Source organism: Pogona vitticeps, chromosome 2, assembly GCF_051106095.1.
Source record: "Pogona vitticeps strain Pit_001003342236 chromosome 2, PviZW2.1, whole genome shotgun sequence".
Taxonomy (NCBI): Eukaryota; Metazoa; Chordata; class Lepidosauria; order Squamata; family Agamidae; genus Pogona; species Pogona vitticeps.
The window spans coordinates 228,444,216-228,461,861 of NC_135784.1; positions in this window are offsets into that span (position 1 = coordinate 228,444,216).

Below are 17,646 nucleotides of genomic sequence, written 5' to 3' on the forward strand. Positions count from 1 at the left end.
CTCTGGTATATAGCTGGAGACCTAGCATACACCAGTGTGGGTTGTTGTGGGAGTTGCTATGGTCGTGGAGTGCTGTCGTCATGCTAGAGAATCCTGTGGAAGCCGTATCTACGAGGCTTGGGAGAAGAGGAACTCTGGTGAACCGGACTGACTGCATGGTATATTGACCTTGACTATTTACTGGAACTCTGACATTGATTTAAGCTCTGTAACTCTGAGGATATTGCCATGTGTGACTATTGGGACTGGACAAAGACTATGCTGTGTATATACCTGTACATATCCTGTATATAATATATATATTCTACTATCAAGACTGTTTGCTGCCTGTGTCTTCACTTCACTCTGGGAAGCTCTGCTGGTTATCGCCACCTGGGGTAACCCTTGTAATTCCGCTAACTCTGTCAACTTCCTACTCCAATTCTGTGTTGATCTGAATCAACATCAAAATAATTCATCACCACCTCAGTATTTAAAGCTCATTCCAGTTCCAGCCAAGGTCAGTGTTCAAAAGATCTTGCAGAAGGTGTGGGCACCAGGGTCCAAGTGTGGCCTGCTGAACGTGTGGGATGGGCGACATGTTGAGATGGGTTCTATTTAGGGGTTCTGACCCCTACATGCTGCACACTCATGCCTGAAACAGTTTGGTTTTCTGGTGCAACTGCCTTTGGCATTGTAGTCCCTGCAAAGCAGGCGGGGTTAAACCACCAGCCCCCCTCATACATGGGGACTTTGAATCTGGGCAACCATTCTATTAAAATGCCACTTATCAAACCTATCTCCCAGATAAGGTCTGGCCAGCATCATAGACTACAGCCAAAGACCCAGCTGGGGCTCATCCCATCTGAGGCTTGGATGAATTGTGCTGCAGATATGAAAGGTTTCATCATAGTTAAGCCAAGCCTGCCAAGCGAAATCTACGTAGGCACGGTATATTAAATCCAAATATTGAAAAAGGGATGGTGCCTGTCATGGTTAGGCCTTTACAGCCATGTCCTGTCTGGCTTCTTTCTCCTACGCCTTTCCTTGTCCTTTTCGTCCTCCTTGTCTAAGTCCTTTTACCCCACATTTCTATTTAAGAACTCAAATAAATGTACATATTTTCCCTCTAAAATTTTCTCTCGCGTGGCTGGGGTGAAGTGAACACCTAAAGGCATCAAGTAATTGCCAAATGGCAATGCATGCAGTGGCATGGTATTGTAACCCATGTCTGGAACAGATGGGTATTGCCAAACCCCTAGGTCAGCTGTAGTGCTTACCGTTGGTGGAAATGCAACCTGGGGATATGGCACAGCCCATTCCCCCAAATTGCACGCTAGAACAGGGCCACGAAGCGTTCAGGGCCCTGAAACCCTGTGTGTCATAAGGCATAAAGCAGGGGGAATTAAATTGCCTGCTGCCATCCCAAGAATTAATAAGAAAATCAATCTATACTATACTATACTATACTATACTATACTATACTATACTATACTATATACTATACTATATACTATACTATACTATACTATATACTATACTATACTATACTATATAATATAATAATAATGTTATTATTACTGATAACAACAACAATAACAACCACCACCACCTTTAATCTTCTTGTAAACATGAATTGTCCTGATCATGAATGAACTGTTCTTCTGAGCATGGCTTCTCTTGCCTACTCCTTGCTGCTAGAGACCTAGCAGCGCTTCCTCTTGCATAGCTGAGCCACATTTGGTTTGAGGGAGGAAGCCGTTGAAACCCTCAGTATGGCTTGAAGATGATCATCAGTCAGTCTGGACCTGTACTTGGACTTATTGAAGTTCAAGATGGAGAAGAGTTTTTCACACAAGTATGTGCTCCCAAAAAGGCACATGATCCACTTGAACATTTAGGAAACCTCAGGGAAGCTGAGGGTCAATTCTCTCAAAAATTGTCCAAGCTTGTCTGCTTTTCCACTCATTGCTTTCAGTTCAGAGTTGCACTGCAGGTCAATGAGCTCCATTTGAAGGACAGGAGGGGCATCTTGCACATCAAAGGAGAAGGGGTCCGCAAAAAATTGAAATGTGGCTTTGTGCATTTTGAAGTCTGCAAATCTGTGATAAAATTCACAGATGAGCTTCAAATGACATCAACATACTTCTCGCCACTGAATGGCGTGCTTGCATCCACGAGTGCCTTGCATGCTGCGAAATGGCAAAGGTTTGTCTGAGAGAGCTGGGCTTTCCATAACACAAGTTTTGTGGATAACGCTCTCACGTTGTCATAGGCAGAATTGACAAGTTGCCATTGGCCTTGTAACTTCTTGTTCAGTATATTAAGCTCATGTGTGATAGCAACAAGAAAAGCTAAGCCCATGAGCCATTTGGGATCATTTAGCACAGGAACAGCCACTCCATCCTTCTCCATGAAGGCTTTCACTTCTGCTCTCAACTAAAAAAATCTCTTCAGTACGTTTCCCCTGCTCAGCCAAAGTACCTCGGTGAAGTAGAGCACATCCTGATATTCTGACTCCATTTCCTCTAAAAAAGCACAGAACCTTTGGTGCTTTAAGCCCCTGGATCTGATTTGGTTGATGCATTTCACAATGACAGACATCACATTGTCAAACGTCAGCCTGCTGCAAAGGGCCTGCTGATGGATAATGCAGTGCAGAGCAAGGGCTTCCTCCACACCCTCCTCTTTCAGTTTTTTTAACAAGTGCCACCAGTCCATTTTTCCTCCCTGTCATTGATGGCGCTCCATTGGTTGTTATTCCAACAAACCTCTTCCATGGCAAACCGGCATTCTCAATGTGTGAGGTAATGCAAATAGCGCAATACAAATAACACACACATACACACATTTATATATGTATATATACGTATATTATCCTGCTGGGCAGCAACTTAAAAAAACTTTTTTGAAGTGTTGTGAACACAGCGCGCTGGGACGAATGTCTGTGTGTGCCCAGTAGAAACGAGGCAGCCAGCCAGGCATGGAAGAAAACATTTCATAGCAACACTGCTGTAACTTTCACTCATTGAGAAATGTATCTCTGCTTGCATCAAGCCCGGCTGATGTCTCACCCCCGAGAGCCATATACTCCACCATGATTGGTAGGTTTGTTCAGCTCCGCACACAACACTGTAAAGTGCCACACATATCAAACTCACAGGCTGCACTAACATTAAACTTTCATATTAAGGCGGGGGCCACAAAATGTCATCCCGCAGACTGCAATTGGCCCGCAGGCCATGAGTTTGAGACCCCTGCACTATTCCTAAAGTATATAGGATGGGGGGGGAGATCAAAGTGCTAATAGCTAATGAGCCTGAAGGCTGCACCACAGGTGTCCTAGATTGCGATGGGTCCACAAGGCCGCACCGCAACCCAGCTGTTTTTTACCTACTCGGCCCTTGCAAACTTAAATTAGAAGGCTGTCGGTCAAGTGCAGCTTTCCTCAGAAAACCGGGCCCTTCTGACCCGGTATGCCTCTTTCTTTCTTTCTTTCTTTCTTTCTTTTTCTTTCTTTCTTTCTTTCTTTCTTTCTTTCTTTCTTTCTTTCTTTCTTTCTTTCTTTCTTTCTTTCTTTCTTTATTTATTTATTTATTTATTTATTTATTTATAGCTAAGGCCAATAGCTGGTTTAAGCTTTGGTTGTGCCAAAGGGCAACCCGTGTAAGGCATGCAGTCGCGATCCTCCCTTCTCTCTGATCTACCCTCCCCCTTAATAACAAATTTATTTAACTTAGATCAAGTAATTAAATTAATTAACTTCATGAAAGGAATGATAAGGCAACTAAAAACCCGTGTAAGAAAAAAACAAAGTTGTTAATCAAACCGCAGAGGGTAGCCGGTGCTATCCCCCCCCCCCAGACTCTCCAAGCGTTGCTTTTGCAGGGCTCAAACAATGACACAGTTTGCCAAAGTGCAGTGTAGAGGAGCTCTATCCTTCTCTGATGTCAGGAAAGGAAGAGGGCGGGGAGAAGGGGGAACATCCTTAAATAACCTAATGTTCCCCCCTCCCACCAATGATGATTACCACGAGACTAGGGGTCTCACATCATCTGGGGAGGGAGGCAAAGGTGAGCTGCACTACTGAAGCTTTCCTGCTTGATCATTTCCCATAATCTACACAGTCAAAGGCTTTGCTGTTGTCTGTAAAGCGTAGACTGATCTTCTGAAATTCTTCAGTGCTCCATGTAGCTAGTGGATATTTGCAATATGACCTCAAGTTCCTCTTGCTTTTTGGAATCCAACCTGAACATCAGGGATTTCTCGCTCTACCTATATAAGGTGAAAGGCTTTGTTGCAACACCTTGAAACACTTTGCTTGCATGAAAAATTAAAGCAATGATCCTGTAGTTGCTCCACGTCTTTCTTAGAGGTTGAGATGTACTGTATAGTCAGTGTTTCTAACAAGCAGGGTCAGTGACTCACTCCAGCATTGTCCTTGGGAAAGTTTGGATCAATTTATCCTCATCTCTGCTCAGAATCTTGCAGTGTGTCTATGTCTAGCTCTGCCATGCTGGAATTTAAAGATAGGCTTCAAGCAAAACTTTCTACACTTTTAACCAACCAACTTTCTATGTTGGAGGAGAGCATTAATGAGTCTGTTTAGGGACTCACCTCCTGCTGGCTGAGTAATTTAACAGTCTGCTGCAAATTTCTCTTCCAGCATTTTAAGTATTGTCTCCTTTAGGATACAATTGACCCTTTGGACTAAGTCTGTTGCCTGGGGATATATGGGTGGCAGTAAACCCAGGTTAACTCCTTCTGTTCTGCCGGCTCATTTATCTCTTTTCCCTAGAAATTTCTGGCATTATTGTTCTGGATCTCTTGTGGAATTTTTCTCCCCAGAGCCCACAAGCCTGCCAAATTTGCTCAGGCTTAACTTCCTCAGGATATGTGGAAGTTTTTCTGCCCTGTTGACTGCAAGGAGGATAATTCTGAATAAAGGTCAATTTCCCTGTTTAGCCCATATCCGGGTAATGAATGTCTGTCCCGTTGCCCACGTCTAGTGTGTGCCCAATTTGCCAGGGCTGTTTCTACCCCTTAGACCCTGGCTATTTATTTATTTTATCTATGGCTAGATACAACTAGATTCATTCCAATCAGGCTTCAGGCCTGGTTATGGAACAGAGACTGCTCTGGTCACTTTGGTGGATGACTTACACCAGGAACTGGACAAGGGGAGCATATCTCTGTTGGTTCTATTAGAACTCCCAGCAGCTTTTTACCATGGCGTCCTTCTCTCCTGTTCCTCTGGGATGGGACTTGGAGGTACTGGTTTACAGTGGCTCTGATCCTTCCTGAAGGAGAGAGAAGGTGGTGCTCAGGGATTCCTGTTTGACACCCTGGCTGCTAGCTTGCAGGGTCTCTCAGTGTTCCATTTTGTCTCCTATATTATTTAACATCTACATGAAATCACTGGAAGAGATTGTCTGGCGTTTTAGGGGTTCATGTCACCAGTATGTCAATGACATGCAGCTCTATCTCTCTTTGTCATCTAAATCAGAGAAAGTTACTTCAACTCTAGATAGGAGAACTGATATCGGAGCATCTCTCCCCAAAATCAACTGCCTGACTCACCAGATTATTGTAATAATAATAATAATTAATATTATTATCTTCTGGGTAGCCACCCCAAGGGAGGCTCATAAATCTTCTACAAAAGGTAGGGCATTCTTCCCAGTGGCTCCATCTTTGTGGAACCAGCTCGTGGAGGAACTATGCCTGGCCCCCTCCCTGTTGACCTTCAAGAAGCAATTGAAGTCTTCAGGGAGCCTTTGGACTCCGACCCAAGTTGAGTTGAGGTTGATCTTACATCTCCATCCAGTTACTGCTATTTGTGTGTGTGTGTGTTTTGTGGTTTTTTTTTTTTTTTTTTTTTTTTTTTGCTTAGTTTCAACTTTGCTCTGGCTTCTTCTGGCTTCATATTGTTTGTTTGTTTCATGGTTTCTATTATATTATTTCACTATGACTGCATAGTTTAATGTGAACCACCCAGAGTAGTGCTGTTACATGAATGGGAACAATAAACAAACAAACAATCTCATCCACTTTGCTTTATCTCACTCTGATCTAGCCTGACACATCTGACAACTGGATTGTTGCCGTGGTCCCAAAAGTCCAGCGTCCTTAGTAGCTCACTCTGCCATTTTGGGGCAAGGCTCCTATGTAGACTGTGGACCAGTCCTTGTTCTCATTATGGGACAATTAAAAAAATTCCAGGTCTTTCCCTTGTTTGTTGAATTCCTTAACTCTTACCTGAAGGTTTGATAGCCTCCAGGCTTTACTATTGATCCTACCATTGTTCCTGACATTGCTTATTATAAAGCCAGATCTCACAACACTCTGTCTCTGGAATTTAGACAATGATGCTCTTGGAAGTTCACAGTCAACTTTGATGGGCCCCACTCAAAATCTCCAAGGGAAAGAGCTATAACAGTACAAAGGCTTGTTTAGGTTTCACAGGGAAGAAAAACCAAACAAACCTATTTACCCTTCTGTGTGTTTTCTCCACGGTGTAATGGTTAACAGACAGTATCCCAGGCTGGAAACTGCAACCCTTTGACATATTTACAGTGAGCACATCATCACCAAATAAAGAGAGGAGGGAAAAGGCAACATTTGCAGAAAGTTAATGAAGTGAGTTTGCTAATCCCCTCTTAGATTAGAAGCTTCTTAGTTCCTCAGGGCTTTAGGGACAAAGAAGCAATCGTTATATAGTACACTGAGCCCCAACAAAATTTCAAACCCTGTCCCATTATAATAACTAGTAATGCCCCTGCTACAGTAGGCATCTGTTCCAGTGTGCAATTTGCTACCACACAGGCTGCCTCTCGAGATCAATCTCATAAGCCAGAAGCAGCTGCTCCGGCTGCTCTAGCTCTCCCTCTTCAATTCTCTGGAGCTCTGTCACTAAAATTCCAAACAATAAGTTTGCATTATTACTTTATTTGAGGGAGGCTGGCTTTAAACTGTAACAGCTACAGCAATTGCTCCAAAGTCAAATTTCTTCTCTCAGACTGAAGAATTGTTTAACTAATGAAATTAATTTGCTTGTTAAAGTCTTCCCCACATCTCTCTCTCACTCACTCACTCACTCCCTCATCCGCTCTCTTTAAAGAAAGAGACAAGATCTTTCGATTTTTAAATAAAGTGGGTTGGCAAGGAGTGAGGGGAAGTTATTTGCATGCTGATTGGGCTGGGGCTGAGCCAAAGAGGGAATCGTTTGGCACGAAGCCAGGCTGAGTTTAAACTTGTGCTTTCCCGTTGCTCTCTGAACAAACTGAGGCCGGGTGGTCAACTTGTATCCCTCCAGACTCGCCGCTATCCTCCAGCTTTGGCCAGCCTAGGCAGCAACAATAGGAGTTGCAGGCTGTAGATATCTGAATGGACACCAGTGGCCTATGCTTGAACTACGGCCTTTGGATTTCCATGTAAAAATATCAAGGCAAATGGAAGAGACAAGCCCCAAAAGGTTAGAAGAAGGCAAGAGGCATGATCTGGAGCTTGCTTTTGAAGACTGCAACTGCTTCTAGAGTGAGCATTGTTTCTGTTCTTTTATTGGGCCATTTTTCTGTTTCTGTGATGCTTTAGACAGCAAGAACAACTGAACCAAAAGAGCTGGGCATGATCCAGCAGAATAACACACACGCACATAATGTTTCACTCATGCTCCTGTGATCAGTGTCTTCTTTCTGAGCCAGTGGCTGTGTTCTTTCTGTACTGAAACACAGGGCTCTGTAAAATTTGGAGAATTTACCTTGCTGCGGGTGTGCAAAATGGGAACTATTTAGGCAACAAGGAAACAAATGCCCAGAGTCTGAGTATTGATTTTTATACACAAAAGGAAGACTGCAGGAGCAGGTGGGTTGTCGTGGCTGCAGAATAACCTTGCAGCGTGACATGAATTCCTGAGGACCTTGACGGCTGCTGAGAAAATTACAAATGTGAATGTCTTTGGACATTTGCTGTGTGTTCTCCAGAGCTAATTATCTAGACAACTACTGCTGCTAAGACAAAAATCAGGCTATTCTAGTCCAGAGGAAGAAGGTGGCATTCTCACAGGCATGCCAGAACAAATAGATGGATCTTTTCAGTGCCACAGCACACGTGGCGCTCACCTGCTGTTAGACCCTCAGGAGATGTCCTCTGCTGGGAGCCAATACCATGCAGCTATGGAAGAAAGTTAATGCCTATGACAGATAGGAGGAAGATGGACTGGGCTGAGCAAGGTATCCATGATAACTCAAGACAATTCTGTCTGTTTTGTCTTTCATCCTAAATGTACAATGTTCCGCAAGAAAATAGCACACACCATTAATAGTTGTGCATCTTTTCAGCTGTAAGTATGTCCACAAACATTCCCCAATAGTAAATTTGATTCTTCAACAGGAACGCAGATAGATTAAAAGTCGACTGCAATTCTACTCCTTGACCAGCAATTCTGAATATGTCTGCCTTTTGTGGGTTAAGTTTCAGTTTGCTAGATAACATCTTTTAGACTTCTGGAATCAGCATTATTGGAAGAATCAAAGCTGGCTGTGAAAAGTCCATACTAGATAGATAGGCCAGCGGAATATAGTGACTAGTTGTATCAGTAGCCACTGGACAGATTTTTTAAAAAAACTATGGGGACACGTTCCTACTGTCCAGTTCCTGGTACAGACCAATCAAGGTGACCAAAGCTGTTTCCACCCCAAAAGCAGATCAAAAAGCAGACTTAAAAAGACCCCCAAATTAAAGAATTTAGGAATTTAGCTGTAACTGTATCAGTATTTGCTGTATGCGTAGCTCAGTGAGTTGGAGCTCTGACTGCGGAACTAGAGGTTGGGAGTTTGATTCTCCACTGTGCGTCATGGCAGAAGAGCCAACCTGTGTAGCCCTGACTCAACTCCTGGAGGCAAGAGTGCATTGAGAAGAAGGGACTAGAAAACCACTTTTTAGTCCTCAACCTAAGAAAACCCTGACAAAAGGTTGGAATCAATGGAACATAATAATGCTTAGATCAATATACAGAGAGGCAGACAACGTCCATGGACTGGGTGACACATTAGATGCCCCAGAATCGGTCAGTGGTGTATCCACTCCCTCCACTTCCATGGGTGAATTCACCTTCTCTGAAGTGCTGGCAAAACTATCACTTTTTTACTTGTAAAGAAATTGTGTGGGCCCCCCGTGCTTTGCTTCTAAACAGAATCACTCTTCTAGGAGCCACCAAGAAATGTGAATTTATTTTTTTATTTATTTTTAATTTTTTTAGATTTTTACGCCGCCCCTCAAGACAATCTCCTTGCAAAGAAGGCGTGCACTCCACCTGTGCTTTGTTTTCCTGTAAAAAGCAGCCATTTTTCCCATGGCAGCAGCACATTTGGCAGAAATATCAAAAACTGTTACTTTAAAAAATATATAAATCTTGTTTTTTGAGGAAAATCACACTTCTAGAATCTTCCAGGAGTGTGATTTTCCTGAAACACAAAGCATGTGAAGTCCACACAATTAGAACATAGAGCTGTTGCCACTATGATGAATTCAATGACAAGGGCTATAGGAAAGCCAGGCGGGGCTGTAAAAACAGCCGAAGGTCCGCCCACGTCCTGTGGAATGTATATGTTGCCCACCTCTGATTTTAAGATCATTTCACATTTAGAGATCATTTTGGGAAACATTCAACACTAAAAAGCCAAAAGCAGAGTAGAATAGATGGGGAAACAAACACTTCCCAGAAGAAATACCTCATATGAATAATGCAATTAACTAATATATTGCAGGTTTTGGTTAACCAGGTTCTGTACAAATGGTGACCCATCACACCAAACTGTTGCCCCAACCATACACAGCAACAATCAATGTCCTTTTTTCTCTTTTCCCCCCTCCTTTTTCTTGCCAGCCTGACTTGCAAACCAAAGGAGACTGTGTTCAGGCTGGCTGGTTGCAAGCATGTGTCTAAAACTTTCCAGGGCTGGAAATGGGCTTCTTTTCACTTTTTTTAAAAAAAAATCATTTCTTTGTTTATTTTGGTAGGAGAGCCATCAAGAGGCTGCAAAACAGGCCAACCTGCACTTTGACTACGTCTAGTTTAGAATATCCTGTACAACCAAAGACCCGTTATATTTGTTTGTATTTGCTTCTGATTTGTTAAATATCATTTCTGAACTCACACTACTAATTTTTAAGTGTGAATCATGTTTATTTTTAGTTGTTATTCAACTCATATTTTTTGGTCCAGTTCTTCTTCAAGTCAGAAGGATCCTAGTATCTGATTTCAGATTCTTACAAAACTTTTGGATCTGTTACTACACAATGGTTGACATCCAGTAGTAAGCTGTAATGAGAGTAGGCCCATCGAACAATGGAACTTACAGAGGAGTGGACTCACCAAATCCCCACTAATGCAGGTGGTTTATTCGAGTTGCAACTCACTACTGGATTTCAGCCACTAAATAACTTGTCACTAGTGGAAAGTTCCAGACCTTAAAAGAGTGGGTTTTTTAAAAAAAATTGTTTCAAGTTCTTGTATCCTACCTTTCTTATGAGCAAAAAAATAATAATAATCAAGGTGGTTTGTAGTGTACTGCAATATGAAATAGAAGCATTAAAATATTACAAAATAAAAGCCTCCAACCACAAGAAATTTAAGATTGCAGCACTATAAAATTATTTAAGATTCACTGAATAATTGCCACATTTCCAGTAATTTTTACAGCCAAGTCAACGAAGTAGCAATATTTAAAGTGAAAAATGATGCTCGTATATATAAAATGTCCTGTACAGGAGATAAAATGCTATTTAATTACCTTCAATTTATATAATTTATTCTCCCATACTAATCAGTGGTACACATTTCTAGTAAGAGGAACAAATTTTTATGTAGCTTTAGATAACTCCAATTACTAGCCTTGCTTATAGCAATAACCTATAATTTCAATTACTGCCTTTGTCCCACTATAACCCATGGGGAAAGAAAGGTAGTAGTACAGGCAGACAGTGTTGCAATTCATTTATACAATAAAATTTGGACAACAGAACTTTAATACAGGAACTAAAATGCATTGATACGTAGAAGGTCAGCAAAGCCTACAGTACTGAAATCATAATATAGTTCTTATCATACCAATCAAATATCTTGGGAATGGAATGGGTTAGTTCTGATTCTTTCCATTCCCTAAGTTATTCTAAAGCTTCTCGGGGCCGCTTAGAATGTTGGACCACAACTCCTTTGAGTCAAAATAGCTAAGCTATCTGTTACTTGTGATGTACATCAGCTGTGCTGCTGGAAATAACTAAATCAGGCCAAGCAGAAACGGTACTTTTAGAGACAGGAACAGGAAGAAATATTTTCCCTTTTTCAGCAAACTCCCTATTTAAAAACTTCCCAGCTGGCAATTATTTCATTAGCTAGGGTATTACATCACTCAAAGAATTATGTCTATGTATATGTGTGGCAGTCTAGGACTTACTCTGTTCCCCCATTCAGTTCACGGAATATAACTGGGATATACCCAAGAAATCAGATCTCATTACTGGCACGAGGGTGGGGGATATTATTCCAGAGGGAGGCTTTGCTAGAAAATATTTCACATGTCAGATTGATGTAGAGAGTGTGACAAAACAGGAACTGTCAGGTTAATAGAATTGCTATTGGGATAAGCCTTCTCCCTCCAGGTCAAAGGCAGCAGAGGCCACCATGCATTGTTATATGTGACTGAAGACAGTGAAGTCTTCCAAACACATCAGTAAACCGATGGTTGTAATCCTGTTTGTGCATGTTTTGCAGCATAAGCCTGGTAATATCATCAACCAAGGAAATTATTTGGAAATTAAACATTTCCTCTTTCCTTCCTTTGTGAGGGGAGGAGGAGGAGAAGTTTAATTTTTTAAAAAAAAACATTGCCCCTGCTCATGATATAATCAGCTTCACACCATATAACTTACATGAATAGGATTGCAATCAATAGATACCTAGAGATATGATAGTAGGTCCAGAATCTATATATTGGGAACATCATCTTGCTAGAATTACAGAATAGTTTTAAAGAGAAATAATGATCGTAGAACTGCAGTGCTGGAAGGAATTTTATGGATCATCAAGTGCAGATCTTGTCAGGGAGGAAGAGTGGGGAATCAAACTCCTAACCTCTAGCTTCACACATAGTTGCCTAAACCACGGAGCTATCCAGAGTACTACCCCTGATATTCTGATCTTATCTCATAAAGCCAGTATAGATTTGCTCATCATATACAGCAGTGGTTCCCAACCTGGGGTCCCCATATGTTCTTGGACTAAAACTCTCAGAAGTCATCAACACTAGCTGTGCTGGCCAGGATTTTTGGGAGTTGTAGTCCAATAACATTTCGGAATCTGGAGTTGGTAACCACTGAACAGGAAAAGAATTGGGTAAAGCACCATTTTCCAACAAATCAAGAACAGATACTTACAAAAAATTTATGCCTACTTTTATGTCCTTGCTATGATAAATCATAGTGACAGCCCATGTGAGTTTGCTTCCTTTTGACTGATTAAAAAAAGGAAAAATAAGACCAGAGCACAGACAGGCAAAGCAGCAAGTAATTTTGATAATGCAAACTGCACCGGAGTACCTACAGGCAGTGTTCTGATTCCTGTCCTCTGAAGATGCCGGCCACAGAGACTGGCGAAACATTAGGAAGAAAAACCTTAAGAACACGGCCAAACAGCCTGGAAAACCCACAACAACCATTGGATCCCGGCCGTGAAAGCCTTCGAGAATACATTGAAATACATTATTTATCATAACCAGAGGATTTTATGAAAGAACTACTGTCCATCTGAAGAGAAAACACAGATGTAGCCCAAATGATTCATGATAAAGTCCCATTGATTTCAGTGAGGCATTTACCTGCCCAGTGGATTAGCTTCAGTCTTTCACCAAGATCAACAAAGATGAAAAATGCTTGGCTTTCACTTGATCATTTATGTTCAATGCTAGTATACAACATAACCACTCTCTCCTCCCAATTTCCACTCTCATATAGCATTTTAGACTTTCCTTTCTGCCTATGATATTTCAAATGTTATACTCTTCCACCAGAATAAAATGATCATGGAATCATAGAACAATGAAGTTAGACCAGGCCTACAAGGCGATCAAGTCCAACCCCTGCTCAATGCAGGAAAACAGTCAAAGGATATCTGTTGTTGTTGTTGTTTAGTAGTTAAATCGTGTCCGACTCTTCGTGACCCCATGGACCAGAGCACACCAGGCCCTCCTGTCTTCCACTGCCTCCCGGAGTTCAGTCAAATACATGCTGGTACCTTTGATGACACTCTCAAGAGCCTCCTCCAGCACCATTATTCAAAAGCATCAATTCTTCAGTGGTCAACCTTCTTTATGGTCCAGCTCCCACTTCCATGCATCGCTACTGGAAAAACCATAGCTTTGACTATGCAGACCTTTGTCGGCAAGGTGATGTCTCTGCTTTTTAAGATGTTGTCTAGATTTGTCGTTGCTTTCCTCCCAAGAAGCAGCGGTCTTTTAATTTCATGGCTGCTGTCACCATCTGCAGTGATCATGGAGCCCAAGAAGGTAAAATCTGTCACTGCCTCCATATCTTCCCCTTCTATTTGCCAGAAGGTGATGGGACCAGTGGCCATGATCTTAGTTTTTTTATGTTGAGCTTCAGGTCATTTTTGGCACTCTCCTCTTTCATCCTCATTAAGAGGTTCTTTTATTCCTCCTCACTTTCTGCTATCAGAGTGGTATTGTCTGCATATCTGAGGTTGTTGATATTTCTTCCGGCAATCTTAATTCTGGCTTGGGATTCATCCAGTCCTGCCTTTCGCATGACAAAGTATATCTGTTAGATGATTATCTATGTTTTTCTTGAATGCCTCCAGTGTTAGAGCACTCACCAACTCCCGAGGTAACTGGGTCCACTGGTGTACTGCTCTAACAGTTAGGAAGTTTCTCCTGATATTCAATGGAAATCTGTCTTCCTTTAACTTGAGCCCATTGTTGCATGTCCTGCAATCTGGGATGGTCGAGAACAGAACTTGCCCCTCCTCTGTATGACAGTCTTTCAAATACTTGAAAAGCACTATCATATCACCTCTCAGCCTTCTTTTCGCAAAGCTAAACATGCCCAATTCTTTCAGCCTTTCCTTGTGAGGCTTGGTTTCCAGCCCTCTGATCATCCTTGTCGCCCTCCTCTGAAGTTGTTCCAATTTGTTAACATCCTTCTTGAAGTGTGGTGTCCAGAACTGGACACAATACTCAAGGTGAGGCCTAACCAGTGTTGAATAGAGAGGGACTAGCACCTCGAAGGATTTGGAAACTACACTTCTGCAGCCTAAAATAGCATTTGCCTTTTTTGTAGCCACATCACACTATTGGCTCATATTTATTGAAGAGCACCAGGCCCAGAACTGAGCCTTTGGGTACCCCACTTGTTATCTCCTTCCAGTTAGAGAAGGACCCATTAATCATCACCCTCTGAGTACGATTCTGTAGTCAATTGTGTATCCATCTGACACTTGATTTATCCAGCCCATACCTAGTTAGCTTGCTAATCAGGATATCATGGGGCACTTTGTTAAAAACCTTTGGTGAAGTCAAGATATACTACGTCTACAGCATTCCCTCTGTCTATCAGGGAGGTGACCTGATCAAAAAATGAGATCAAATTTCCTCTTTTTTGCCTTCTTTGAAGATAGGGACAACATTGGCCCTCCTCCAATCCTCTGGCACCTCACCTGTTTCCCATGACTTCAAGAGAATAATAGATAGCGGTTCTCAGAGTTTTTTGGCCTGTTCCTTCAGTAGTATGCAGTTCATCCAGCCCTGGAGATTTGAGCGTGTTCAAGTTGGTAAGGTATTCCTTGGCTTTTTGTTTATCAATCTCCAGCTGCAATCCTGTCCCCCCCTGCACTTCCAATTTGTTTGGAAGTTCATAGTCTGTCTTATGGGGAAAGACTGAATTAAAATAGGAATTGAGCACCTCTGCCTTTTCTTTGTCCTCTGTTATCCTTTTTCCATCTCCATTGTGGAGCTATGCCACTATGTCTTTTGCTACTCACATACCTGAAGAATGCTTTTTATCGCTTTTAGTGTCCCTAGCTAACCTCAGCTCATTGTCAGCTTTTGCCCTCCTAATGCAACCCCAGCTTTTATTTGTTCCTTGTGTGTACTCATCCTTGGTGGCCCAACCTTCTTTCCACTTCCTGTATATGTCTTTTTTATGTCCTCCCTGAGCTTTTTGTGAAGCCACACAGGCCTCTTTTTTTGCTGCCTCTCACCTTTTTTTCTTATTGGAATTGTTTGTAGTTGTGCCTTTAGAATTTCTTTTTTTTAGAAGCTCCCACCCTTCTTGGACTCAGTTTTTGTTAGGGTCTTCTGCCATGGGAACTTACACATTCTTGTTCTGAAACTATTAAAATTGACTTTTTAAAAAATCATGCAGAAGTGTGCGGCTACACTCTGCTTTCGTTTCCTTTGAAATCAAGAATTCTAGAAGGACATGGTCACTCTCGCCTAGAGCTCCCCTTACTGCCACTTCCCCCACCAAGTCATCTCTGTTGATCAGAATCAAGTCAAGGATAGCAAATCCTCTAGGTTCTTTCTCTACTTTTTGTAGGAGAAAATTATCAGCCACACAAGCCAAGAATTTCTTGGAAGGGCCATACTTGGCAGAATTTGCTTCCCAACATATATGTGGATAATTGAAATCTCCCATCACTATTACATCATGTCTCTTTGAAAACCCTGCAATTTGTTTTTCAAAAGCTTTGTCTGCTTCCTGTCTTTGATTGGGTGGTCAGTAGTAGACTCCAACAACCAAGTTCCTTTGTTTTTTGCTCCAACTAGATAGATCCAGATGCTCTCAATGGGACAGGCAATCTCCTCCTACTGTATTTCTGTGCAGGAATGTGTACTTTGAAACATACTGCCACTGCATCTCCCTTTTTATTCTGTTCTTTTTGATCAACTTATGTCCCTCAATTGCTGTATTCCAGTCATGGGAGTCATCCCATCAAGTTTCAATTATTCCTATCAAGTCATAGTTACCCTCCTAAATTAAAATTTTCAGTTTTTCTTGTTTGTTTCCCATACTCCTGGCATTCGTATGCAGACACTGGAGGTTGTGAGATTTGTGTCCTCTTTGTCTTCGTACATTTTAATGAATATTATTATGATGATTATTATAATTATTGTTATCTTTATTATTGTTAATGTTATTATTTTTGCCCTTTTGATCAGTTTGGTCTATTCCTCTTATTGTGTGTAAGGGTTCATCTACCCTTAACTCTGTGCTTGTGTCTCTCTTCCCCTTCCAATTTTAGTTTAAAGCCCTCCTGATGAAGTTCTTCATGCTGTGGGCAAACACATTCTTCCCAGTCCTTGTTAGATGCAAGCTGTCTCTCGCTAGCAGTCCTTCTTCTAAGAAACGTAGCCTGTGGTCCCAAAAACCAAACCCCTCTCGTCGACTCCACCTTCATAGCCAGTCATTCACCCAGAGGATCCTCCTTTCGATTCCTCTTCCAAGCATCGATAGGATAGATGAAAAAACTATCTGGGGCCCAAAGTCCTTGAGTTTCACTGGTGTCATTTGTTCCCACGTGGACAAGAAGAAAGGGATATGTATCTATAGGTTTTATGAGTGATGGCAATCCTTCCATCACACCCCTTTTCTGTCCTCCAGGGAGACAGCATACCTGGAAAGTCCATGGATCCTCCTGCCATATTTCGGTCTCAATTCCATGTAGTAGGGAGTCCCCTACTACAACTACTCTCCTCTTCTTCTTTTTGTACGGTGTGGTTTCGGTGACTGTATTCTGCTGTGCTTCAGCCCTACTCATGTCCTCCTGGGGAGTGTACTCTCTATGCTGTCCGACCAACTCTTCTTCAAGTAACTGAAAGCAATTTTGTAGTTCCACCAGGAAAGAGTGTCTTCTCCTTCTTTTGCTCCTAACTGTGATTCTTTTCCATGTTGGTTCCTCTACTATGTTTGTAGACTCTACAGCACTTTCCTCCACTGCAATGTTTTGGTTTTCTTCCATCAGCAGTGCCCCCTTCTGACAGTTGCTGCTGCTCAAGAGTTCTACCCTGTTTCCCCGAAAATAAATCCTAGTATAATTTTTCAGGATGCTCGTAATATAAGCCCTACCTCCAAAATAAGTCCTAGTTAAGTGAAAGCCCGCCCTCCACCATTGTGTAGCAACCAGAAGATGCCATGACTCTGTTTGAATAAATGTAGACTGTTGTACATGAAAAAAATAAAATGTCCCCTGAAAATGGGCTCTAATGCGCTTTTTTTTTTTGGAGAAAAAATTAATATAAAACCCTGTCTTATTTTGAGGGAAACACAGTAGGCTTCATCTTCCCTTATAGCCTTGAGTGTGGCTACTCACCGCTCTACAGTAGGTCTCTGACTTTCTCTTCTAACAGTGCCACAAGGTTACACTTGTTACATATGTACAGCATTTTACACTCAGGAACAAAGAGAAACATAGCACAAACTTTGCAGGTAACTACAACGGAATTGTCTCCACCCTCCATAATCCTTTCTAGCTTTTTTTACTTTAAACTGTTTGCTTAGGATACGTGTCCCTCTTGTTTTGTTAGTTTAAATGTAGTTGTACATCTACCCAAAGGAACAAAAAAAATTCTTAGGGGCCTCCCCCAGGCAGCTCCC